This window comes from Delphinus delphis, chromosome 1 (assembly GCF_949987515.2).
Source record: "Delphinus delphis chromosome 1, mDelDel1.2, whole genome shotgun sequence".
Taxonomy (NCBI): domain Eukaryota; kingdom Metazoa; phylum Chordata; class Mammalia; order Artiodactyla; family Delphinidae; genus Delphinus; species Delphinus delphis.
The window spans coordinates 1,430,686-1,456,338 of NC_082683.1; the positions used below are offsets into that span (position 1 = coordinate 1,430,686).

At 49.6% G+C, this 25,653-nt stretch overlaps 1 long non-coding RNA gene across 1 annotated transcript; it reads left to right on the plus strand.

Annotated features, from left to right (window-relative positions):
- The first annotated feature begins 216 nt into the window (after window positions 1–216).
- LOC132434923 (uncharacterized) lies at window positions 217–25,653 on the plus strand. The gene is made up of 4 exons (XR_009521457.1): window positions 217–308; window positions 10,983–11,130; window positions 15,955–16,031; window positions 24,593–25,653. It is a non-coding gene; the product is annotated as an uncharacterized lncRNA (long non-coding RNA).

Here is a 25,653-nt window from a genome sequence, read left to right on the forward strand (position 1 = left end):
GATGCAGACTGTGGTCAGCATTGGTCTTGGGGGACCGTGTCTGCAGCTCTGTTCAGCTGAAGGGGGTCTGCCTTCTGTGCCCCATGGTCCAAGGCCTGAGCCCCACTAAGGTGGCCACCGATTCCTGCCCTGGTCATTGCACACCGGCTCCAGCAGAGGGCGCCCGCGCTCCATGCACAGCTCCGTCCTCCCAGCGGAGGCGGCCGGCGGTGTATGCAGGAGGCTGGCTGGAGTGGACCTCCGATGCACAAAGGCCCTCTGCAGAGACTGGGATCTGGGGCCTCGGACCTGGTCTCCGAGATGTCACCGTGAGTGGGGTGGGACGGTTGGGGGTGAGGGGCTGCTGGCCGCACGCCCTCCTGGCTGGTCTGCCCTCTGAGCGTCCACCCTTGGCCCTGGGGAGCTTGGTCAGGTAGACGGTGCACAGAGGGGTGTTTGGGCCACCCCAGGCTGCTCCATGGCACGGGAGGGGCTTGATCAAGGCCGCACAGCCTGCGGCTCTTAGGGGTCTTGGACTGGAGACCGAGTCCAAGACCGGAGGACTGGGGACTGGGACTGAGACTGAGCCACTTCCAGGTTCTACCCATGGGGGTGGTCCAGGGATGGCAGAGGGCTCCTGACCTTTGACACCCACAGAGGTGGGTTTTCTGCACCATCCTGTTCTGATCACAGGGTTCTCAGTTCTGCTGGAGCCAGCGTTGGTGCAACGTGCCTGGGGTGGGGTGGGGGGCCCGTCCTCCCCCGCTGTGGCCTGCTGCACGTGGTCAGGTCACCTCTCCTGGCCGGGGACTGAGTGGACAGAGGCCTAGAGGGAGCCGCCTAGACCAGGAAGGAGGGCAGCCAGGCCATCTGCCGAGAAGCCGGCACCATTAGGGCAGAAGAGCCCATGTGGCTGGTGGGGCTCTGAGGCCATGGGGACACTGGCTCGGGACCTGCCTCTAGCCTCGGAGGAGTGGCAGCCTCCACCCCTGCGATAAGCCTAGATTGAAGCAGGCTGTCTTTCAAAGCTGGCGGGGATGCCCCGAAATGAGCAAAAGGGAGAACCCCTCCCCCATCCAGGGCTGACAGGGTGGGGCTGGGACTCTTGGAAATCATCACAACTGCCTTCAAAGCAGCAGAGACCCCGCTGCTGGGAACCCACGGAAAGGCAATGGTGCGGGACAGGAAGGGGGGCACTGAGAGCCTGGATGTCCCCCACAGGGCTGCTTATGGTGCCCCCCAAAGGCCCACCGCTGGAGGGACGGCTAAGGGATCGCTACGTAATCATGGGGTTCTATTCAGCCAACAAAATGAGTTACATTAAGAGGAAAAAAGCCAGACTGCGTGTGTTATTTTCCTGTGGCCACCGTAACGAATTACCACAAACCTAGAGCTTTAAAACAACGCACATTTATTATCTTAGAATTGCGGGGGGCGGGGCCAGAGTCCTAAAGGTATGGACGAAACTGGGTCCCCCCTGGGGGCTCCGGGGAGCATCTGTTCCCTGCACGTCCAGCTTCTAGAGGCGCCTGCGTCCCTGGCTGAGGCCCCGCCCCCCATCTTCAAAGCCAGCAGCGCAGCATCTCCCGATCTCTCTCCATCTCTCTCTGCCTCTGCTTCCATGCTCACATCTCCCTCTCTGACTCTCACCCTCCTGCCTCCCTCTCATAAGGACCCTGGTGATGACATTAGGCCCATCCAGTTGATCCGGGACGACACCCCCCATCTCAAGGTCCTTAAGTTCATCCCATCTGTCGAATCCTGTCGCCAGGGTGATGGTTAACTTTATGTGCCAGCTTGGCTGGCCTTTGGGGTGCCCAGACATTGGGCCAAACATGAATCCAGGGGTATCTATGGGAGTGAGTCTGGATGAGATTAGTATTTCAGGAAGCAGACTGGGCGCAGCAGGCTGCCCTCCTTAACGTGGGTGGCCCCCGCCAATCCGCGAGGCCTGAATGGAACAGAAAGGCTCACCCTCCCCTGGGGAGAGGGAACTCCTCTTCCTGCCGGCCTTCGACCTGGGGCTCTGAACTGACACATCGCTCTTCCTGGGTCTCAACGCTGCTGGCCTCTGGGCCAGAGCTTACACCATCGCTCTGCTGGGCCTCCAGCCTTCTGACCTTGGGGCTTCTCGTCATCGAGTGAGCAAATTCCTCGTGATAAACCTTTTCCGTGTACATATCCTGTTGGCTCGGTTCTCCTAGAGAAGCCCGACTCATACACCACGTGAGCTGATGTAGTCGCAGGTTCCGGGGCTGAGGACACGGCATCTTTGGGGGCCCCTGTTGAGCTGACCACACGGGACATGACCATCATGGTTATGTCAGAAAATGCCAGAACCAGCCTGGGGGTGCTCATTTCTGACTGTCTCCCTTCTTTTGATGTTTCTGGGGTTTTCGGTCTTTCTGTCTTAATGGGAAGACTGACTGCAGGTGAGGCAACCCAGCCACGGGAGAGGCAAAGGCTGGGACCCCGTGGGACGGCCTTGGGTGTGGGGCTGCCCCTGGGAGCACCCACCTCCCTGTGAGCCGTGGCTGAGTCTCCCCCTGGCTCTGTGTCAGGACCCTCTGAAATCACCGTGGTTCATCCTTCCTGCAGAGTGTCCCTGTGAGCACAGGGTACAGGAGAGTGGCGGGGATGCTGCCCCAAAGGGTCCTGGGAGAGGAAGCTCGGGCCAGTCCCTGGGGTGAGTGGTTCATGCCGTGTCTGAGCCCCGGGTCGGGGGCCGGTGGCGTGTGGGGGAGCCTCCCCCGGGGAGGGGGGCGTCTTCGGTCACAGGGTGACTCCAGCTGTGGAGGACACGCGTGTGGTAACCTGCCACCGTGCGGGGGCAGCTCGGCCTCTCTGGCCTGCCCTCTGCGGCCCAGTGCAGACCAGGTGGCTTAAAAGGACTGGGTTCTTCCTCAGTCCTGGGGGCTGGATGGCTGAGGTCGGTGTCTCAGGGCTGGTTCCTTCTCTGGCCTCTCTCCTTGGTGTCCCTGTGTCCTTATAGCCTGTAATTGGAATGTCCTCTTCTTTGGGGTCACGTGCCAACAGGTGGAGGCCGGGTGGGCAATGGTGGGCATTTGCCAGTGGTCAGGTGGAAACACCTCTGCAGAATTCCCAGCACTTCCGGGGCCAAAGTGATTCCGTTGGCGGCTTCGTGCCAGCCCTCAGGTTCTCTGAGGTTCCCTGACTCCAGGGCCAGCTTCTCCTCTGTAGCCCCCCTTCCTGTGGCCTTGGGTAGAGAAGCTCTCTGCCCTGTGATGCCACAGGCTGCGTCTGGGGGGAGCGAGGCGGGCAGGCTTGCTGGGCTGAGCTGAGCCTGTGCCTGTGTGTCCAGGAAACTTACAAAGTCCAGACCCCGTGGAGCAGAATAGGAACTCAGCCACATGCCAGGTCCAAGCCCTTCAGGGCTGGGTAAGGGACACATCAGGGCGTCTCGAGGCTTGGGACACAAGTGCCTGGGAGCAGGGTGCATGGGGACCACACGGTCACAGGTGACAGGATGGCACTGGCTTCCAGGCAGCGGGTGGGTGGGCTTCTCTCCTGGGTGCGTCCCGTTCTCACCTCAGGGGAGCCCTGCTCCCTGAGCTGAAGCTGCCGCCCCGCACCCGCTAACAAGCCTGGATTTTAGAGCATATGCTCCTGCTTCCCCAAACCCTGTGCTGCCGGGATTGGTGAGGATTTTGAGGAAAGCTTCTTCTGATGCTCAATTACCCAGGCTGTCCACACTGCCTGGAGTCCATCGCATGGCTGGCTGTGGTTTAGGCGGTGTGGACTGGACTTGTGGGCGTCCCCCTCTTAGGTCAGCTGGGGAGACCTTGGTCCCATCCTCGAGGAGCTGTGTGGGGAGGGCCGGGGCTCTGGACACAGGCCTGAGCTGAGGGTGAGATGGTGGAGTCCTAATGGGCTAGGCCCCGACTGGCCAGAAGGGTGGTCTGAGCTTTGGGGCAGTGGAGGCGGGGTCCCCAGCGGGAACTCCATTAAGGCAAATAAACTGCCCCTGAGTCTGTCTGCTGGTGACCCTCACCCTGTCCCCTGCTGGGCCACCTGTGGTGTGAGTGGGGTCCAGCTTGGGGACAGTCACACCTCTCCCTGCCCTGGGGGACTGGGGTCGCAGCCGCGTGCCTGACCTCTGCCCGGTGTGGCTGACGTACCTCCACGCTGGGGAAGCCGTACTCCTGACCGTCCCCTGTGTGCAGGCTGGCTGGGGGGTGCCAGGTCCCAGGCTTGGCCTCCAGATGGGTCAGCGGGCTGCGGGCGGGCCCCAGAGCCCCCAAGAAGGAGACACGTTCCCTCTGGGAATGCCCACCTTCACTCTGGTTGGGCGGGATGAGGGCAAAAAGGATGCCCTCATGAAGGTTCCCACCTCCCCAAGTGGACGCAGGGGCACTGTGACTTGGCCAGTTCTGGAGGAGGGGGTGTGGGAGAGGAGGGGGGGGAGAGGGAAGGGAAGCGGGGGCGGGGAGGGAGGAACCTGTAGGGCTGCGAGTCCCGTGACCTGGCCGCTCCCCTCACCTGCTCTCAGTGTCTGTCGGGCCTCCCGTGAGCCGGGCCCTGGAGCAGAAGCCCTTTCTCCAGTCTGGCCGTGCTCGTCCAGACTTCCCTGGCCTGAAGGCAAGGACAGCCCTGCTCGGTCCACCCTCCTCCGCCCCCCGACGGACCCTGAGGACGTCACTACTTGGGGTCTGTGAGAAGGGGCCCAGGTGGCCCAAAGTGCCAGAACAGGGACTCTGGGGACCCGGTAAGGCACGTGCCTCAGGGCGGTGAAGGCACTGAGGCCCCGGGCGGGGGGGCGAGTCACTTGAGGTCACCCCATGGGGTCACAGGGGCCTGAGCCTGGATCCCGCTTCTCCCCACGTGTAGGGTGGGAGTGAGATCTCCTGTACCATTGGCTGGTGTCTCTCCCGCCACCCGGGCCAGCTCCGGTCCCTGGGGGCCAGAGGAGGCCTCTGGGCGGGGGTCCACTTCCCGGACGGGCACGGTCACAGGGGGTGCTCCTCGTAACCAGCAGCACGTGTGCGTCCGGGCCAGCTTCCTGCGCGTTATGTATGTGCCCAGAGGACTGATGCTTTCTGGCGACAGAAGAATTTGGCCCCTTTCCTCATGTGCCTGCCATGGGGGTCCCCAGCCCGGCAGCGAGGATCTTGGCATCTGAGTTTAGCAGACACAGCCAGGGAGGCACGGGGGCGGCCTGTGGGCGGGGTGCATCCCGATTTGGGTGGAAATGCCGGGGTGGGAACGGTGGCGTGGACGGAGAGGTGCCTGGTGGAGGGGCTATTAACCACCAGGTAACAGATTTGATTAATTTTGTGCCTGGAGGGTTTTTTTTTTTTTCTTTTCCCAAAGAATCAGAGAAAACAAAATATTTTTCTAATTAAATAAATCTACGGTGCACGGTAATGGAGGCCGCCTGTTGGTCTGTGACAGGGCGGGGGACGCGGGACAATGATTTTATTTTTTCATTAAATAGAACTATAGGCAGTTACTCAAAGCAATGCTGAGCCTAATTGAGAGAAACCCATTTCTTCTTAATTTACTTTCACGGTTTTGGATGATGAAAGAGTGTGTTCGTTGGAAAATTAAATAAAAAACACACCACGAGGACAGGGTCTCTTTAGGTGCATTATTTGGTCCTTCCAGCTTTAAGTAACGGTCAGCAGGCCCAGGTGAGAACGGGGGGGACTCGGGCCTCGGGGGTTCTGCTTGGGGGTTTCGGGGTTGGAGAAGGTTTGGCGGCATAGAGACCCCGAGACCACCAGGCTCTGCGGGGTCCCGGCTCCCCTCCGTGGGACGCCCAACACACGCTTCCCTGCAAGGCACAGACCTCCCAGTGTCCGTCCCAGGTCCCCTGGCCTCTGTCTTCCATGGAGTCTGGACCTCCCTCCTAAATCCTTTCTGCCCATCAGAATGCTCGAGCAGTTGGCCGGCCCGGAAGTCGGAGGCCATCGAGATCACCCGGTCTCGTACCTGGGGTCTGTGCACAGCTCGGTCGGCATCATCCCTGCCCCACCCCCTAGGAGGGCTCCCACCTCCAGGGTCTGTGCTGACCAGGCACCCCGACCATCTTCTGCGCTCGCTCGCCAATACTCCACTTCCTTCAGCAACGCCCCCCTCCGCCCCGACCAGCCCCTTCCCGTTGCTCGTCCTGCTGTGCCCGGCTCCTGGTGCACCGCCGCAGCAACACGGGCATCGAACGGGGCTGTGGCTCTCTGGACTCGTACTGAGCTCCTACTGCCTACAGGAGAGCCCTGCGAAGTCTGGAGGGTGGCGCTAGACAGCTGCCTTGGTGGCCCAGGGAACCCAGCGCCGTGCGTCTGAACTTTCTGCGATGCCAGGAACATCCTGTATCCGCGCTGCCCGCAAGGGCGACCACGGCCCCGTGTGGCAGATGAGCATTTGAGATGCAGCGAGTGTGACTCTGGAGCTGGATTTTAAATTGTATTTATTTTAATTACTTTAAATTGAAATCACCACGGACAGCTAGTGGCTACCGTATCACACGGGAGTCTTTGAAATTCCGGGCGACGTCCTCCTGCTTTAGATGCAATCTTTTGACAGAGAGGCGGTCCCAGGTCTCTGTGACACACGTTCCCCCTTCCCTGTTTTGGGGGCAGGTAGCATTTCTCGGGTGGGAGGTATATACAGTCAGACAAGCGTGAGCGTGTTTATTTTTAATTGAATTTTATTTTAAAAAACCTATTGCAAAGTTCAGAATGTGCAACAGTCTCCAGTGAGAAGCAGGTTTCCTCCAGCCCCACCTGGCTGCCGCTGCCTCTGCCCCTACCTGAGCCACCCCCTCTGCTTCTCTCTAACCCCTCGAGTCGCAAGGAAGGGGTGCGCGTGCCCGTGGAGGACCGCTGCATCCTGGACGCCAGCTACGGAGCTGCCAGCGACATCACACCGACTGAAATCTCCAGCCCGGTGCTGCCTCGCGACTGCCCTGCTGGGCTCTTCCACGTTAAGGGCTGAGCTGAGGCTCCAGCCGGTGCTTCTGTGAAATCAGGGCTGCTCGGGGACACCCAGGATGGATGGATGCCGCAGACCGAGGGCCTCACCAGAGTCTCTCTGGGCATTTCTGGCTGTGAGCTCCCGTTCTGTTTGTGCTCTGAGCTGCTGGGACACGGAGCCCCCAGCCAGCGCTGAGCCGAGGTCAAGGGCGTTCAGGAGGGAAGAGCTGCTGCAGCAGCCCCTGGGCATCCTGCCTCCCAGACTTCCCCCTGCCCCCTCGGCCCTGAACTCCCCCGCCCCATCCTGGCTCCCGCCTTGAAGACCGGATCCCGGGGCAGGTTCGGTCCCCTGCTGCGGTCTCCACCTGTGCAGGTTGCTGTGGCCAAGCGGTCACCTCTGGGGAAGGTCACTCCCCGTGGGGCCACTTTGCTGGGAGGCTCTGTTTCCACTCACCGCTTCTGCTACTTTTTACACTAACGACTTCCCAGGACAGGCCCAGTGGCCGTGGATAATGGTTCCCGTCTGCGGAGCCTTCCAGAGCTGCTTTTCCCGCTGGCCCTCCCCTCAGCCTGCGCCCCCGGACACCCAGAGCCCCAGAACCAAGCTGCTCCCATCCCCCGAGGCGGCCTGAGCTCCCCGGGGGAGGCAGCACGGGGTCCTCATAGCAGGCCCTTGCCCTCATGGGACCTGGGCCGAAGGGGACCCAGGCTGGGCCTGCCTGGGTCGGGGTGGGGGGTCCTCTGAGGTCTCCCCAGGTCCCTGGCAGGAGGCAGACACTTCACAGAGGCTCCAGGGCTGCTCACGGCCACCCACAGACACTTATTAGGCACCTGCTGCATCCAGCTTTGTGCTGGACCCTGGGGCCCGGGGGTGGGCGTGTGAGCGCGGCCAGGAGCAGAGCTGCGTGGGAAGTCTGCGTTCTTGCTTCCTTCCCGAGGGGACACTGAGGGTGTCCAGGCTGCCCCACCTGAAGGTCGGACATCTGGCCAGGTTTCTCCTCGCATGCCTGCTGTGATCACACCATGGGCCGACGGGCTCTGGCTGGGTCTGAGCTCAACAGAGAGGCACCTGGCGATCGATTGGTGATGCCTGCCACGGTCATGGGCCCGAGCGGCAGGAATTGTTGGTGAGTGTGGATGCTGACGGGACGCCCGTGCTGGGGCCGGGTCACCAGGTCTTTTCATCACTAGCAACATCTTCCCCAAAGTGTTGGTTGATTTCACTGTGCCCACAATACGTATTGACGGGCACCTGTGCAGAACGAAGGCGTGTGTGTCGGGCTGTTGTCGGGGGGCGGGGGCAGAGGCGGCATGGCCCATCGGTGGAGAGAAATGAGAGCTGCAGTCAGCGTTGGGGGCAGGGCGGCAGGAGGGAGACGTCTGGTTTGCTGGTTGGCCAGCAAGTGTGAGATGTCCGGCTGCCTGAGCTGAAGCCACGTCTGGGGGCTCTGTACCCCGTTTCCTCTGCCCAGAGGGGCTCGTCAGACGTCATGGTGGTCAGCACTCTCCCCTTTCTGGAACCCTCCTCCAGCAGCCCCAGCGCCCACCCCACCCTGCCGGACCTGAGCTTCCAAGGCGCCAGACCCACGAAGCGGGGGAGGAGGACCCGAGGGGCCCAGATGGCAAACCAGGGATGCCATGCTGCCCACGGGCTCAGTCCACAGGGCGAGAGGGGAGGAGTGCTTTGGGGACCTTGGTGCCCATGGCCTCAGAACCCTGGGGTAAGGCTGACCCCGCGGGAACCCCTCAGGGGCAATTACAGCTGGAGGCTGGCAGGGGGCGTGATGGATGGGACGGCCGTCCTGCTGGGCCGTGACGAACGTCCCTCTCCCTCGCAGGCTCACTCTGGAGCTCTAATACTCCTCGAAAGCCCCATTTGTCCCCTGTAATCACAGCATTAAACTTTAATATCCAGTATTAATAAAACATACTCTCCCTAATATAGCCAGAAGAGGCTGGGAGCCAGCGGGTGTGAGGATGGTCCCCGGGTGACCGTCTCTGATGCTTTCCTGGCGGCCGGGGCCGGGGGGGCAGCGCCGAGGGGGCACCAGGCCTCCTGGACAAGTATGGGGTGAGGGGGGCTTCTCTGAGGGGTTGGGCTGAAGGCCAGTGGGTGCTGGGGCTGGTCTGTGTGTTGCCATTTGGGATTTTCTGTTTCTTCCCGACGGGCTTTGTTTTATGTTATTTCATGCTTTTTTGAGATGTCATCACGCACCACACCCCTCACCCTTTCAAAGTGCACAGTCGGGAAATACAGCACCGTCGACCCTCACTATTCAGACCCGCCTCCCTGCTGACGGTTATCTGTGGCCTCCGCGTCCGTCCCGCGGCACTTCTGTGGTCACTCACAGACACGCGGGGGCCGTGAGAACGTTGGGCCGCGAGTCACGGGTCCCTGGGTGAGCTTCGGCTCACGGTGGGGACAAGGTTCCTTCCCGTGGCCTACCTGGTGCCGAGTTTTCCACGTTTCTGGGCTTTTCTTTGGCGATTTTGCCGTTTAAAGCGGCCTCAACCTGGTGCTGTGGTGCCGTGTGGCCTGCGTGTGGCCTCGTGTGGGCTGACTGTGCACACACGTGTGAGGCACACGGACCACCCCGCGTGCCAGCCAGGCAGTGTCAGCGCCCAGCACCCGACGGGCAACCCTCCAACTGCCCTTGGCAGGCAGGTCCAGTCCCGCATAGAGACCGGGGACCTGGGTGGATGGGGGTCAAGGGCCTCTCCTCTGCCACCCCCAGAGCCAGGAGGGGTCACTGCCCTTGCCTGGCCCGTCCTGGGCACAGATGGCTGAGGCAGAAGCAGGGCCCAGGGGTCTGCAGGCTGGCCGTGGGCTGGGTGGTCGAGCACTGCTGACCCCGCAGCTCCCAGGCCGTGAGGTTGAAGGTGTTTATGGAGGCGGAGGTGGTCAGGAAGCAGGGGACAAAGAGGCCTTGGCAGGAGCAGCGTCCGGCACAGGACAGGAAACCTTCTCAGAAAAGCTGGACATGGCCCTCCGTTCCCTGGGGAGAGGGCAGTGGCGAGGAGAATGCGGGCTTTGTGTGCCCTGCCCCCTCCCCGAGCCGTGGGCCGCCCCGCCCTGGGAGCGTGTGGCTCCCGGCCTGCATTCCACCACCTGGAGCCTTCCAGAAACTCGGCCTCCTTCTGGCCGGATCTGGGATGTGTGGTTGAGGCACAAGGCCCTGGGGACCCCAGAGGCTCTGGGTTCCAAGATTGTGGGTTTGGAGACGGGGTTTCAAGGCTGTGCCCTGGGGTGCCTAAGGGGCTGGTGGGCGGGGAGGGGGCACGGGGCTGGAGCTGGACTGTGGGGGGCCGGTGGGCCTGGGGAGTCCAGCCCCTGGGGAGCCATTTGGAATCAAGCTGGAGCCCCAAGGACCTGTGAGGCCATTTGGAAAAAATTGAGGGGGCCCCACGGAGGATGCTTTCGGCTCCCCAGTCCCATAAATCTTACCGTAGGGCATGAAACACCAAGTGAGCGGTCATGTTGGACTATTGTTCAAACCTGAGTCCTGCAGTTGTGGTCCCACACCTGGCCAGGCTGCCTCTCCCAGCCTGGACCCCCAGGTCTGCCACCCTGGGCCCAGCATAGCAGAACCACAGAGTCCTGTTAAACCCATTCTCGCCACTCTGCCCCCCACCCCGCCCCCGCTCCCGCACTGCCAGCCTGTCCGTGTCTCTCCTGGCCTCGGACCAGATTCCTGCAGAGTGCTCCACGGGCCGTGGGTGGTCCCCAGCCACCTGCAGTGGTCTTCAGGCAGCATGGTGGTTTCTGATGAAAAACTGGTGAAGCGAAAGGGTTCCTACACACTCACGAATGTGAAACTTAAGATTAATTATGATTTCCACAGAAATCCCATTATGCAAATCATAATCATTTTGTTCTGAAGGGCTGCACCAGGGTGCGAGGCCTGCAGCGGCCCGAGATCCATCTCCCCGGCCCTCAGGGCGTTATCTGTTATGGAACTTTGTCAGCTACGGGCATGGAGCCCTTGAAGATTTTGCCTCTTTTCCAAAAAAGCTCAGGGATCTCCAGGTAAATCCAATTGCATGGGTTTTTTTTTTTTTTTCTTTCCTCAGGACAACTGCAAAATGCTTTTCAGTTTTAAGTGGAAGAATTGTGTTGCCAAAGGCTGAGAAGAGATGAAAACGTCATTCAAAAGTGCATGAAAGGGCTTCCCTGGTGGCGCAGTGGTCGAGAGTCCGCTTGCCGATGCAGGGGACGCAGGTTCGTGCCCCGGTCCGGGAAGATCCCACATGCCGCGGAGCAGCCGGGCCCGTGAGCCATGGCCGCTGAGCCTGCGCGTCCGGAGCCTGTGCTCCACAACGGGAGAGGCCACAGCAGTCAGAGGCACGCGTACCGCAAAAAAAAAAAAAAAAAAAAAAAAAAAAGTGCATGAAAGAGTTTTATAGTGTCTGGTCTTACATTTAGGTCTTTAATCCATTTCGAGTTTATTTGTGTGTATGGTGTTAGGGAGTGTTCTAATTTCATTCTTTTACATGTAGCTGTCCAGTTTTCCCAGCACCACTTATTGAAGAGGATGTCTTTTCTCCATTGTATAGTCTTGCCTACTTTATCAAAAATAAGGTGACCATATGTGCGTGGGTTTAATCTCTGGGCTTTCTGTCCTGTTCCATTGATTTGTATTTCTGTTTGTGTGCCAGTACCATACTGTCTTGATTACTGTAGCTTTGTAGTATAGTCTGAAGTCAGGGAGCCTGATTCTTCCAGTTCTGTTTAAAAAAAAAAAGAAAGTGCATGAAAGAAGCTCACTGACCCCCTGCTGAGAAGGTCTTAGGACAAACCACAAAGCTGACATAAGCTCTGGCCCAGGAAAGCACACAGCGGCTCTGGCCCCACTGCCTCCCGGGTGTATGGGGGTCTTGCTCAGGGGTCTTTGAGGCTGTGGTGGGGCAGGGGACAGTTGGTGCCTGGCCCAGGCGACCAGCAGTGCTTCTACCCTTCGTTCTATTGTCACTGGGAGCTTGTCATGGCAGGATGGACATCTCATTCCACCATCACTGTTTGGGAATGCTGCTGGGGGACCAGCCAGAGTCCTGTGCCCCACAAGGAAGCAGTGGATGCTTTGATTTCTGTGCAGAGGAGAGAGGCAGGCAGCCACCCCCTTCTGTCTCTTTTTTCTTTAAATTAATTTTTATTGGAGTATAGATCCTTTACAATGTTGTGTTAGTTCCTGCTGTACAGCAAGGTGAATCAGTTATACCTATACATGTATCTGCTCTTTTTTAGTTTTCCTTCCCATTTAGGTCACGACAGAGCCCTGAGTAGAGTTCCCTGTGCTATGCTGCAGGTTCTCATTACTTATCTATTTTATACACGGTAGTGTGTATATGTCAGTCCCAACCTCTGGTCTTAGTGCAGAGCTGAAAGCATGTCCGAAGGGGCCAAGGACAGCTCCCGTGGCCACGAGCGTTCGTCTCTTTCATGTGCTGCTCAGAGGCAGGGAATGGGGCACTGGCTCCTCTACACAGGAGCACCACGCTGCTCTGGGAAGGGACGCCAACACACTGATCGATCTGATTCCCCCGATCCGAGCGTGTGGCGTGGGGAGTACACTGAGCACCACGCAGCTGTCATTTTCCACATTCCTCCGCAAAGCACATACCTCCCACGACACACACTGGTCTTGCCTCTTTCTGAACTTTACGTACATGGAATCACACGTGTGGCCTCTTTGGTGTCTGGTTCCTTCCGCTCAGCATTAATCCACGAGGTTAATCCATGCACGTGGGGCTGAGATTTGCTACCTTTGTTGCCACCTTGGAGCTGCCACAGTCTCCGTCCATCCTACTGTCAGTGGGCACTTGGATTGTGCCTGCCTTGGGCTGCTGCGTGTTCTGGGCTTTGAACACTGTCGTACGTGTCGGTTGGTGGATGTGTTCACATCTCCATGGAGCACATACACCACGGAGCGGAATTGCTGGGTCACGAGGTACGTGTAGGTTCAGCTTCAGTAAACACTGCTTCTCGGTTTTCCAAAGTTGCGCTGATTTCCATTCTCAGTAGCAGCAAACCGGAGTTCCAGGGCTCCATGCCCTCACCAACACAGGTGTCGCCAGTCTTTAATTTTAGCCATTCTGGTAGGCATGTAAGGGGTCCCATTGTGCTTTTAATTAGCATTTTCCTGATGAGCAGTGACATTTCAAGGTTTTTTTTTTTTCCAATTGCTTATAGGATAACTTTTGTGAAATGCCCACACACGTCTTTTACCCATGTTTTGATTATTGGTTGTCTTCCGTTCTTACTGATTTGCAGAAGGTCACTGTATGTTCTGGATGTGATATATTTGCTCTCAGTCTGTGCTTTGCCTTTTTACTTTCTTGCCTTATGCCTGTGTTTACGTGTTCTACTCAAGAAACCTTTGCCTACACCAGAGTCATGCAAATTTTCCCCAAGTTATCTTCTGGGAATTTTGTTGTTTTGTCTTTCATGTGTAGAATTCACATTGTTCTAGGAATTGATATTTATGAGTGGTGTGAAGTAGGGATCTAGATTTATTTTTTCCCATATTGGTACCCAAATGACCCAGTACTTTTTCTTGAAAAGCCATCTTCCCCTGTTTACACTGCAGTGTCACCTTTATCCTTTATCCTGACTGGGTCTGTCTCATGGGTCTGTGTGTCCATCCTTGTACCAACACCACAATTCCTTAGTTATTGTAGCTTCATGGTGAATGTTGACACTGGGTACTGCAGGTCCTCTGCATTGTCCTCCTGTAAGATTTTCTCCCTATTCCTGACCCTTTTCATTTCCATATACACTTCAAAATTGCCTTGTCAACTTCCACCAATAACAACTTGTTGGAATTTCAAAATTAATATTGAATCCATGTATTCATTTGGAGATAATTGACATCTTTACAATATTGTATTTCAAGACCTGAAAATGATAGGAACCTACATTTATTTAGGTCCATCATTGCTTTTCGAGGAATTTATTTTTGCTTCTAGTTTCATTGAGGTATAACTGACATCCAACACGGTATAAATTTAAGGTGTGCAGCGTGCTGATGACTTGATGTACATACATCGTGAAGGGATTATCACAGTAAGTTTAGCAAACACCCATCATCATACAGATACAGAATTAAAGAAATAGAGAAAAGTTTTTTCTTGTGATGAGGACTCTTAGGATTTACTCTGAACAACTTTCATATATAACATACAGCAGTGTTAATTACCATGCTGGACATTACATCCCCATTACTTATTTACCTTATAAGTAAGCTAAATCTGTGCCTTTTGACTGCCTTCATCCAATTCCTCCTCTCCTCACCACAAATCTGATCTCTTTTTCTATGTTTGTTGGTTTTTGAAATATAACTGACCTACACCACAACATAGTGATTCGATATTTCCAGACATTTCAAAATGATCACATGGTATGTCTAGTTATGATCTGTCACCATACAAAGATATTACACAGTTAATTGACTATATTCCTCACACTGTACATTTCATACCGGTGATTCATTTATTTTGTAACTGACAGTTTGTAAATTTCAATCTCTTCCACCTATTTCTCTCATCCCCCCACCCTGTCCCCTATGGCAACCACCTGTTAGTTCTCTGTATCTATGAGTCTGTTTCTGTTTAGTTACGTTTGTTCATTTGTTTTGTTTTTTAGATTCCACATATAAGTAAAATCATACAGTATTTGTCCTTTCTTTTTAACGTCTTTATTGGAGTATAATTGCTTTACAATGTTGTGTTAGTTTCTGCTGTATAACAAAGTGAATCAGCTATACATATACATATATCCCCATGTCTCCCCCCTCTTGTGTCTCCCTCCCACCCTCCCTATCCCACCCCTCTAGGTGGTCACAAAGCACCGAGCTGATCTCCCTGTGCTATGTGGCTTCTTCCCACTAGCTATCTATTTTACATTTGGTAGTCTAAATATGTCCATGCCACTCTCTCACTTCGTCCCAGCTTCCCCTTCCCCCTCCCTGTGTCCTCAAGTCCATTCTCTATTTGTCTGTGTCTTTATTCCTGTGCTGCCCCTAGGTTCTTCAGAACCTTTTTTTTTTTTTTTTTTTTAGATTCCTTATATATGTATTAGCATATGGTATTTGTTTTTCTTTTTCTGACTTACTTCGCTCGGTATGACAGACTCTAGGTCCATCCACCTCACTACAGATACCTCAATTTCGTTTCTTTTTATGGCTGAGTAATATTCCATTGTATATATGACCACATCTTTATCCATTCATCTGTCGATGGACACTTAGGTTGCTTCCATGTCCTGGCTATTGTAAATAGTGCTGCAATGAACATTGTGGTACATGACTCTTTTTGAATTATGGTTTTCTCAGGGTATATGCCCAGTAGTGGGATTGCTGGGTCATATGGTAGTTCTATTTTTAGTTTTTTAAGGAACCTCCATACTGCTCTCTATAGTGGCTGTATCAATTTACATTCCCACCAACAGTGCAAGAGGGTTCCCTTTTCTCCACACCCTCTCTAACATTTATTGTTTGTATATTGTTTGATGATGGCCATTCTGACCAGTGTGAGGTGATACCTCATTGTAGTTTTGATTTGCATTTCTCTAATAATTAGTGATGTTGAGCATCTTTTCATGTGTTTGTTGGCAATCTGTACATCTTCTTTGGAGAAATGTCTCTTTAGGTCGTCTGCCCATTTTTGGATTGGGTTGTTTGTTTTTTAGATATTGAGCTGCATGTGTTGCTTGTATATTTTGGAGATTAATCCTTTGTCAGTTGCTTTGTTTGCAAATATTTTCTCCCATTCTGAGGGTTGTCTTTTCGTCTTGTTTATGGTTTCCTTTTCTGTGCAAAAGCTTTTAAGTTTCATTAGGTCCCATTTGTTTATTTTTGTTTTTATTTCCATTTCTCTAGGAGGTGGGTCAAAAGGATCTTGCTGTGATTTATGTCATAAAGCATTCTGCCTATGTTTTCCTCTAAGAGTTTTATAGTGTCTGGCCTTACATTTAGGTCTTTAATCCATTTTGAGTTTATTTTTGTGTATGGTGTTTGAAAGTGTTCTAATTTCATTCTTTTACATGTAGGTGTCCAGTTTTCCCAGCACCACTTATTGAAGAGGATGTCTTTTCTCCATTGTATTCTCTTGTCTCCTTTATCAGAGGTAAGGTGACCATATGTGCGTGGGTTTAATCTCTGGGCTTTCTATCCTGTTCCATTGATCTATATTTCTGTTTTTGTGCCAGTACCATACTGTCTTGATTACTGTAGCTTTGTCGTATAGTCTGAAGTCAGGGAGCCTGATTCCTCCAGCTCCGTTTTTCTTTCTCAAGATTGCTTTGGTTATTCAGGGTCTTTTGTGTTTCCATACAAATTGTGCAATTTTTTTGTTCTAGGTCTGTGAAAAATGCCATTGGTAGTTTGATAGGGATTGCATTGAATCTGTAGATTGCTTTAGGTAGTATAGTCATTTTCACGATGTTGATTCTTCCAATCCAAGAACATAGTATATCTCTCCATCTGTTTGTATCATCTGTAATTTCTTTCATGAGTGTCTTATAGTTTTCTTCATACAAGTCTTTTGTCTCCTTAGGTAGGTTTATTCCTATGTATTTTATTCTTTTTGTTGCAGTGGTAAATGGAAGTGTTTCCTTAATTTCTCTTTCAGATTTTTCATCATTGGTGTATAGGAATGCAAGAGGTTTCTGTGCATTAATTTTGTATCCTGCTACTTTACCAAATTCATTGATTAGCTCTAGTAGTTTTCTGGTAGCCTCTTTAGGATTCTTTATGTATAGTATCATGTCATCTGCAAACTGTGACAGTTTTACTTCTTCTTTTCCAATTTAGATTCCTTTCATTTCTTTTTCTTCTCTGATTGCTGTGGCTAAAACTTCCAAAACTGTGTTGAATAATAGTGGGCAACCTTGTCTTTTTCCTGATCTTAGTGGAAATAGTTTCAGTTTTTCACCTTTGAGAACGATGTTGGCTGTGGGTTTGTCATATATGGTCTTTATTATGTTGAGGTAAGTTCCGTCTATGCCTGCTTCCTGGAGAGTTTTTATCATAAATGGGTGTTGAATTTTGTTGAAAGCTTTTTCTGCATCTATTGAGATTATCATATGGTTTTTATCCTTCAATTTTTTAATATGGTTTTCTCACATTGATTGATTTTTGTATATTGAAGAATCCTTTCGTTCTTAGGATAAACCCCACTTGATCATGATGTATGATCCTTTTAATGTGCTGTTGGATTCTGTTTGCTAGTATTTTGTTGAAGATTTTTGTATCTATGTTCATCAGTGATATTGGCCTGTAGTTTTCTTTTCTTGTGACGTCTTTATCTGGTTTTGGTATCAGGGTGATGGTGGCCTTGTAGGATGAGTTTGGGAGTGTTCCTCCCTGTGCTATATTTTGGAAGAGTTTGAGAAGGATAGGTGTTAGCTCTTCTCTAAATGTTTGATAAAATTGGCCTGTGAAGCCATCCGGTCATGGGCTTTTCTTTGTTGGAAGATTTTTTTTTTTTTTTTTTGTGGTATGCGGGCCTCTCACTGTTGTGGCCTCTCCTGTTGTGGAGCACAGGCTCCGGCTGCGCAGGCTCAGCGGCCATGGCTCATGGGCCTAGCCGCTCCGTGACATGTGGGGTTTTCCCAGACCGGGGTATGAACCCGTGTCCCCTGCATCGGCAGGCGAACTCCCAACCACTGCGCCACCAGGGAAGCCCTGTTGGAAGATTTTAAATCACAGTTGTTTCAATTTCAGTGCTTGTGATTGGTCTGTTTATATTTTCTATTTCTTCCTGATTCAGTCTCGGAATTTTGTGCTTTTCTAAGAATTTGTCCCTTTCTTTCAGGTTGTCCATTTTATTGGCATATATTTGCTTGTAGTAATCTCTCATGATCCTATGTGTTTCTGCAGTGTCAGTTGTTACTTCTCCTTTTTCATTTCTAATGCTGTTGATTTGAGTCTTTTCCCTTTTTTTCTTGATGAGTCTGCCTAATGGTTTATCAATTTTGTTTATCTTCTCAAAGAACCAGCTTTTAGTTTTATTGATCTTTGTTATTGTTTCCTTCATGTCTTTTTCATTTATTTCTGATCTGACTTTTGTGATTTCTTTCCTTCTGCTAACTTTGTTTTTTTTTTTGTTCTTCTTTCTCTAATTGCTTTAGGTATAAGGTTAGGTTGTTTATTTGCCATTTCCCTTGTTCCTTGAGGTAGGATTGTATTGCTGTAAACTTCTCTCTTAGAACTATTTTGCTACATCTTATAGGTTTTGGGCCATCATGTTTTCATTGTCATTTGTTCTTAGGTATTTTTTGATTTCCTCTTTGATTTCTTCAGTGATTTCTTGGTTATTTAGTAGTGTGTTGTTTAACCTCTATGTGTTTGTATTTTTTACAGGTTTTTTTCCCCCTGTAATTGATACCTAGTCTCATAGTGTTGTGGTCAGAAAAGATACTTGATACAATTTCAATTTTCTTAAATTTACCAAGCCTTGATTTGTGACCCAAGATATGATCTATCCTGGAGAATGTTCCATGAGCACTTGAGAAGAAAGTGTATTCTGTTGTTTTGGGATGGAATGTCCTATAAATATCAATTAAGTCCATCTTGTTTAATGTGTCATTTAAAGCTTGTGTTTCCTTATTTATTTTCATTTTGGATGATCTGTCCATTGGTGAAAGTGGGGTGTTAAAGTCCCCTACTATGATTGTGTTACTGTCGATTTCCCCTTTTATGGTTGTTAGCATTTGCCTTATGTATTGAGGTGCTTCTATGTTGGGTGCATAACTATTTGCAATTGTTATATCTTCTTCTTGGATTGATCCCTTGATCATTATGTAGTGTCCTTCTTTGTCTTTTGTAATAGTCTTTATTTTAAAATCTATTTTGTCTGATATGAGAATTGCTACTCCAGCTTTCTTTTGATTTCCATTTGCATGGAATATCTTTTTCCATCCCCTCACTTTCAGTCTGTATGTGTCCCTAGGTCTGAAGTGGGTCTCTTGTAGACAGCACATATATGGGTCTTGTTTTTGTGTCCATTCAGCAAGCCTGTGTCTTTTGGTTGGAGCATTTAATCCATTTACATTTAAGTAATTATCTATATGTAGGTTCCTATTACCATTTTCTTAATTGTTCTGGGTTTGTTATTGTAGGTATTTTCCTTCTCTTGTGTTTCCTGCCTAGAGAAGTTCCTTTAGCATTTGTTGTAGTGCTGGTTTGTTGGTGCTGAATTCTCTTAGCTTTTGCTTGTCTGTAAAGGTTTTAATTTCTCTGTCGAATCTGAATGAGATCCTTGCTGGGTAGAGTGATCTTGGTTGTAGGTTTTTCCCTTTCATCACTTTAAATATGTCCTGCCACTCCCTTCTGGCTTGCAGAGTTTCTGCTGAAAGATCAGCTGTTAATCTTATGGGGATTCCCTTGTATGTTATTTGTTGTGTTTGCCTTGCTGCTTTTTAATATTTGTTTTGTATTTAATTTTTGATAGTTTGATTAATATGTGTCTTGGCGTGTTTCTCCTTGGATTTATCCTGTATGGGACTCTCTGTGCTTCCTGAAGAACTTGATTGACTATTTCCATTCCCATATTAGGGAAGTTTTCAACTATAATCCCTTCTATTATTTTCTCAGTCCCTTTCTTTTTCTCTTCTTCTTCTGAGACCCCTATATTTCGATTGTTGGTGTGTTTAATGTTGTCCCAGAGGTCTCTGAGACTGTCCTCTATTCTTTTCATTCTTTTTTCTTTATTCTGCTCTATGGTAGTTATTTCCACTATTTTGTCTTCCAGGTCACTTATCTATTCTTCTGCCTCAGTTATTCTGCTATTGATTACTTCTAGAGAATGTTTAATTTCACTTATTGTGTTGTGCATAATTGTTTGTTTGCTCTTTAGTTCTTCTAGGTCCTTGTTAAACGTTTCTTGTATTTTCTCCATTCTCTTTCCAAGATTTTGGATCATCTTTACTATCATTACTCTGAATTCCTTTTCAGGTAGACTGCCTGTTTCCTCTTCATTTGTTTGGTCTGGTGGGTTTTTACTTTGCTCCTTCATCTGCTGTGTATTTCTTTGTCTTCTCATTTTGCTTAGCTTACTGTGTTTGGGGTCTCCCTCTCACAGGCTGCAGGCTTGTATTTCTTGTCGTATTTGGTGTCTGCCCCCAGTGGGTAAGGTTGGTTCAGTGGGTTGTGTAGGCTTCCTGGTGGAGGGGACTGGTGCCTATGTTCTGGTGGATGAGGCTGGGTCTTGTCTTTCTGGTGGGCAGGGCCATGTCCAGTAATGTGTTTTGGGGTGTCTGTGAACTTATTATCATTTTAGGCAGCCTCTCTGCTAATGGGTGGGGCTGTGTTCCTGTCTTGCTGATTGTTTGGCATGGGGAGTCCAGCACTGGAGCCTGCTGGTCGTTGAGTAGAGCCGGGTCTTAGCATTGAGACAGAGATCTCGGGGAGAACTCTCACCGATTGATATTACATGGGGCTGGGAGGTCTCTGGTGGTCCAATGTCCTGAAGTTGGCCCTCCCACCTCAGAGGCTCAGGCCTGACACCTGGCTGGAGCACCAAGACCCTGTAAGCCACATGGCTTACATGTAAATGGGTTAAATTCTCCAGTCCAAAGGCACAGGGTGGCTGGCCTTCTGTGCTCCACTTGGTCCTCCAGCCAGGCGCTGCCCTCTGGGCCTGGTTGACATGGAGAGCCTGCTTTGGATCCAGGTCCAGCTGCATTCCCTAGCATCTAGAAGAAATGGCCGTCACCCGCATCCTCCCCTAACTCCGCTGCAACTCTTATTTGTCCTTCTTTGTCTGAATTATTTCACTTAGCATAATACCCTCTAGGTCCATCTATGTTCTCCCAAATGGCCTTATTTAATTCTTTTTTTATGGCTGAGTAATATTCCATTGTATATATGTACCACATCTTCTTTATGCTTTCATCTGTTGATGGACACATAGGTTGCTTCCATGTCTTGGCTATTGTAAATAGTATTGCAATGAACACTGGGGTGCATGTATCTTTTCTATTTAGTGTTTTTGTTTTCTTCAGACAAATACCCAGGAGTGGAATTGCTGGATCATATGGTAGTTCTATTTTCAATTTTTTGAGGAGTCTCCATACTATTTTCCACAGTGGCTGCAGCAATTTACATTTCTACCAAAAGGGCAAGAGGATCCCCTTTTCTCCACATTCATCATTACCTTTTTAAAACAATGTTTTGTAGTTTTCTGTGAGAGGTATTGCACATATAACACTTGTTCTTAGGTATTTGATTTTTTATGTTATGGTAAATATCATTTCATTTTCTGTTGTTTTATTTTCTAATTTTTTTATTGTCCCCGTAAGCCCCAGCCTGTATGTGGGGCCCTCACCCTGCCCACTCCCTAACCACTGTATAAACCCAGGCCAAGCTCTTTCAAGCCATTTCCAGACTAGCCTGGGAGTCAGCGATGCACTCCCCAGAGAGCCTCATTGTGTGAGTGGTAAACCTTATATTCTCTTGGGACGTGTGTGTGCGTGTGTGTGTGTGTGTGTGTGTGTGTGCATGCACGCATGCACGTGTGTGTGTCTATATGTCTGATCAGCAGTATCTATACCTGAACCAGATTTTATGTGGGGTGGGTTGGTCCATCTCATTTCTTGCTGTGGGTCAACAACACTAACACATAGAAATGTAATCTACTTTTGTATATTGACCTTGGACCCAGTGACCACAATGAATTTACTTAATCATGGTTTATCTTTGAATTCTTTAAGATATTTTGCATATAAAATCATGTTGTCTGCAAATAATAAAAGTTTTATTTCTTCCTTTCCAACCAAATGCCTTTAATTTCTTTTTCTTGCTATATTGCACTGGCTGGGACCTCCAGCATAGGCTTAATAGATGCAGGGGGAACAGACATCCTTGTTTCATTTCTGATCTTGGGGAGACCTTCACCACGAAGTGTAATACATGCTCTAGGCTTTTTGCAGATGCTCTTTATCAGGGTAAAATGTTTCCTTTTATTGTTTTCTGAGAATTCTTCTTATCAGGAAAATTTCCCTGCATTAGAGTTACCTTTATATAATTGCCTTCTAGCCTAATTCCACTGTGATCAGTGATAACTCCATACTTGGAGTTATCTGGGAATGAATGTCTCTTCATATTTTGGAAGCCTCACCTTACTGTCTGTCATCCTGACCCTGCCCTTGAAGTTTGTGAGGTCTGTGTTCTGCTCAGGATATGATAAACTTTGGTTAACATTCCTTATATACTTGAAAAGAATGTGTGTCCTGCAGTTTGGGGGTACAGTGTTGTATATCTGTTAATCGGGTGTCATTTTAATTCACATTTTCAAACTGTCTACATTCTTACTGAACTTTTGCTTTTTCTATCAATTACAGGCTGAGGCAGATGAACAACTTCCCATTATAATTATAATCTTGCCAATTTCTCACTTTACATCTGTCACTTGTTGCCTTATATGTTTTGAGGTATTAGTTTCATAAAAATTAAAGTTATTGGGTTTCCTGATGGAGTGACCATCTTTGCCTTCACTGACCATCCCCCTTTATCTCTCCTCCAGATTCTTTCCTTGATGTCCGCCTGTCTCTGATATCTGTGCATGAAAGGCACCAGCTTTCTTTGGGTTAGTTTTACAGGGCACAGATTTTTCCATTTTTTTCATTTTGATTTTTGCATCTTCATAATCAAAGTGTGTCACAAGCAGTATATAGTTAGTTTTTTTTTTTTAAATACAGTCTGACAATCTTTATCTTTTAATTGGAACATTTAGTACTTTTACATATAATTACTGATATTTTGGGCTTTAAATTTACCATCTGACTATTAGATTTTCTATTGGGCCCATCTGATCCCTTTCCCTCTTGTTTCTGGTTGTTTTATTCCTTTCTTTCTCTGTTGCTTGTTAGACATCATATATTTTATTCTTCTTCTAGTCTTTAAAGATTGAAACATGCTTGATCTGTTACCTCTACTAAACTGAGTACCACACAGACACCTTTAACTCCTTTGACCCTTTCTTGCATTTTGCATTATTGCTGTGACATATGTGAATTCTACATATATTTAAAGGCCTAGAAGACATCATTATTATTGTTTTATGTAGACAAAACTCATTTATATTTATTCACCTAGTTATCCTTTCTGGGCACTTAATTGTCTCATGAATTTCATCGCTCCACGTTGGGATAATTTTCCTTTTGCCTGAGAACTTTTTAACGTGTGTGTGTGTGTGTGTGTGTGTGTGTGTGTGTGTGTGTGTGTTGTTGCCATGTCAGTTCTCTCACTTTGTATTTGCAAAAAGTTTTTGGCTTTCACTAAAAAAACAACTTTTTTGAGCTTTACTTACATACCACTATATTCATGTTTTAAGTACACGAGTCAATGGATTTTAGTATATTTGCAGAGTTGTACAACCGTCACCACAATCTAATATTAGAACATTTCCATCACCTTGGACAGAAACCTCCTGCCGATGTAAAGTCACTCCTTGTTCCCTCTTCCAGCACTATGCAACCACTAACATACTTTGAGTCTCTATACATTTGAATTTGGGACATTTGGTGTAGATGGAGTCACACAAGATGTGCTGTTTTGTGTCTGGCTTCTTTTAATGAGCGTAATGTTTCTGAGGTTCATCCATGGTGTAGTGTGAATTGGTACCTTTTACGGCTTGATAATACATCCATCATATGGGTAGACCCCATTTTGTTCATCATTCAATAGTTGATGGACATTTGAGTTGCCTCCTCTGTTGGGCTTTTGTGTATAAAGCTGCTGTAAACATTTGTGTACAAGCTTCGTGTGGACGTATGTTTTCATTTCTCTCCAGCCTACATCTAGGAGTGGAGCTGCTAGGTTAGTCTATGTTTAACTTTGCAAGGAACTGTTGGCCTTTGTTTTTGAAGTTCTGTCCTCTTGCATCACAATTCCAAGACGGCAGTTACTTTATCTCAGCACTTATAACACTCACGCTGGCTTCTGGCTTCTGTCATTTCTGTTGAGAAGTCCACTGTCAGTCCTATTATTGTTCCTTTGAAGGCATTTTTTTTTTCAGTTCTAGAATTTCCATGTATGATTTTTCATGGATTCCAAATTCTTGGTGAAAATTTCTATTTTCTTAAATATGCCTTTGTTAATCCTTGTTCTGATGAGTCCAGTATCTGGATCACCTGTGGGCCTGTTTCTATTGCCTGTTTTTAGTTTTCCTCTCTTGGTTGGCCTAGGGTATCAGTGTCCTAGGGTTGCTATAACAAATTACCACAAACTGGTGGGGGAAGTGCAAAAGCCAATAGTATCTTATACCTTCACAGTTCTGGAGGCCAGAAGTTCAAAATCAAAGTGGTGAGAAGGCTGCACTCCCTCCAGACATTCTAGGGGTGATTTTATTCCTTGCCTCTTTTGGCTTCTAGTGGCTTTCTTTGGCTTGTGGCTACTTCCCTCCAATCTCTCTTTCCATGACCACATGGCAGCCTCTTCTTCTTGTTGTGTGTCTGGAATACACGTTCTCCAGAGTTAAAGTTATATTGGGAGGAGAGGTGGCTGGCTGAAAGCTATAGTGGAAGGGGAAATGTATGATACTGTATAATAAATGTATTCTAAAATTAAAATTATTTGAATCCTGAGCATGAAATAGTTATTTCTTTACAAAACTGAACTGTGGTGCATGTGATTCAACTACCCAAAGTGGACCTTTTCTGTTTTCTTTAATTGTTTGAGAAACAGGTTGACTGCAAATATTGAGCCTAATTTGGAAGGACATCCCGATTCTGCAGTGGAGCGTGGAGAGCTGCCTTGAGAGTCACGTGAAACTGAAGATGGGCTGGGAATTCTTTGGCCTTGGTCATCTCTCCATCTATTTCACCTGCTTCTTCCAATGTCATGTCCAGCGTGGCGAGAGGCACAACGTGGGGCTATCAGCTGGGGTTCCGGACCCTGGCTGCCTCTCTCTGAGTCATCCCCCCACCCCCATAACTCACCTGTGCCTCGGTTTCCTCACCCCTCAACCGGGGATGCTAACATACCTACTGCCGGGGCTGTTGTGGGCGTTAAATGTGGGCAAAGCATTAGGAGAACAGGCTCTTGACACACGGGTAGCACTCAGTAGAATTTAGCAAACAGTTTCTGCCAGAGTCTCGCTCCTCTTTTTATCTGACTATCCAGAAGTTTCCTTCAGAACTGCCAAGCTCATCTACCATTCTCGATGACTTACAGCGTGAAGACGAACTTCCAATTTAATGGAGAGAAAGGGTCAGAAAAGACAAAAAGCATGTAAGCGCCTGCCGGGTGCCTCCAGTCCGGGTTGCTGTCTCAGGAAGGCACCGGCCCCTTCCCCACCCACCTGGCTGCGATCCAGGCCACCAGCCCTTTGTGACGCGCCCCTGACTGGCCACCCCCTCCCTGGCCTCTCACCCCCACACCGCTAACTACTCCACTCCCCCGTATCGGTCTACCTTAGCAGCGGCTTCGACCACATGAGATCTTTAAGGTGTAGACATGGAGTTAATCGGGGTCCCTCGGGAATTCCTGTCTCAGAGAACAGAGTTGAAAAGGGATCCCCAGAGAGTCCCATCTGGGGCTGGGTTTTCAGTTCACACGGGCGAGTTTCTTTCTTTTTGGCCTGCGCCAGGGATGTGCAGATCCTCCAACATGATGCTGTTCTCAGAAATGCCCAGGATTGGGGTGACTCATCTCAGCGGTGGTTGGGAATAATCACTGGAGATGTAAAGTTTTATTCTGTGTGTCACTTGGAATTGCTGGGCTGTCTGAGGCTTAAAAAGTAACCC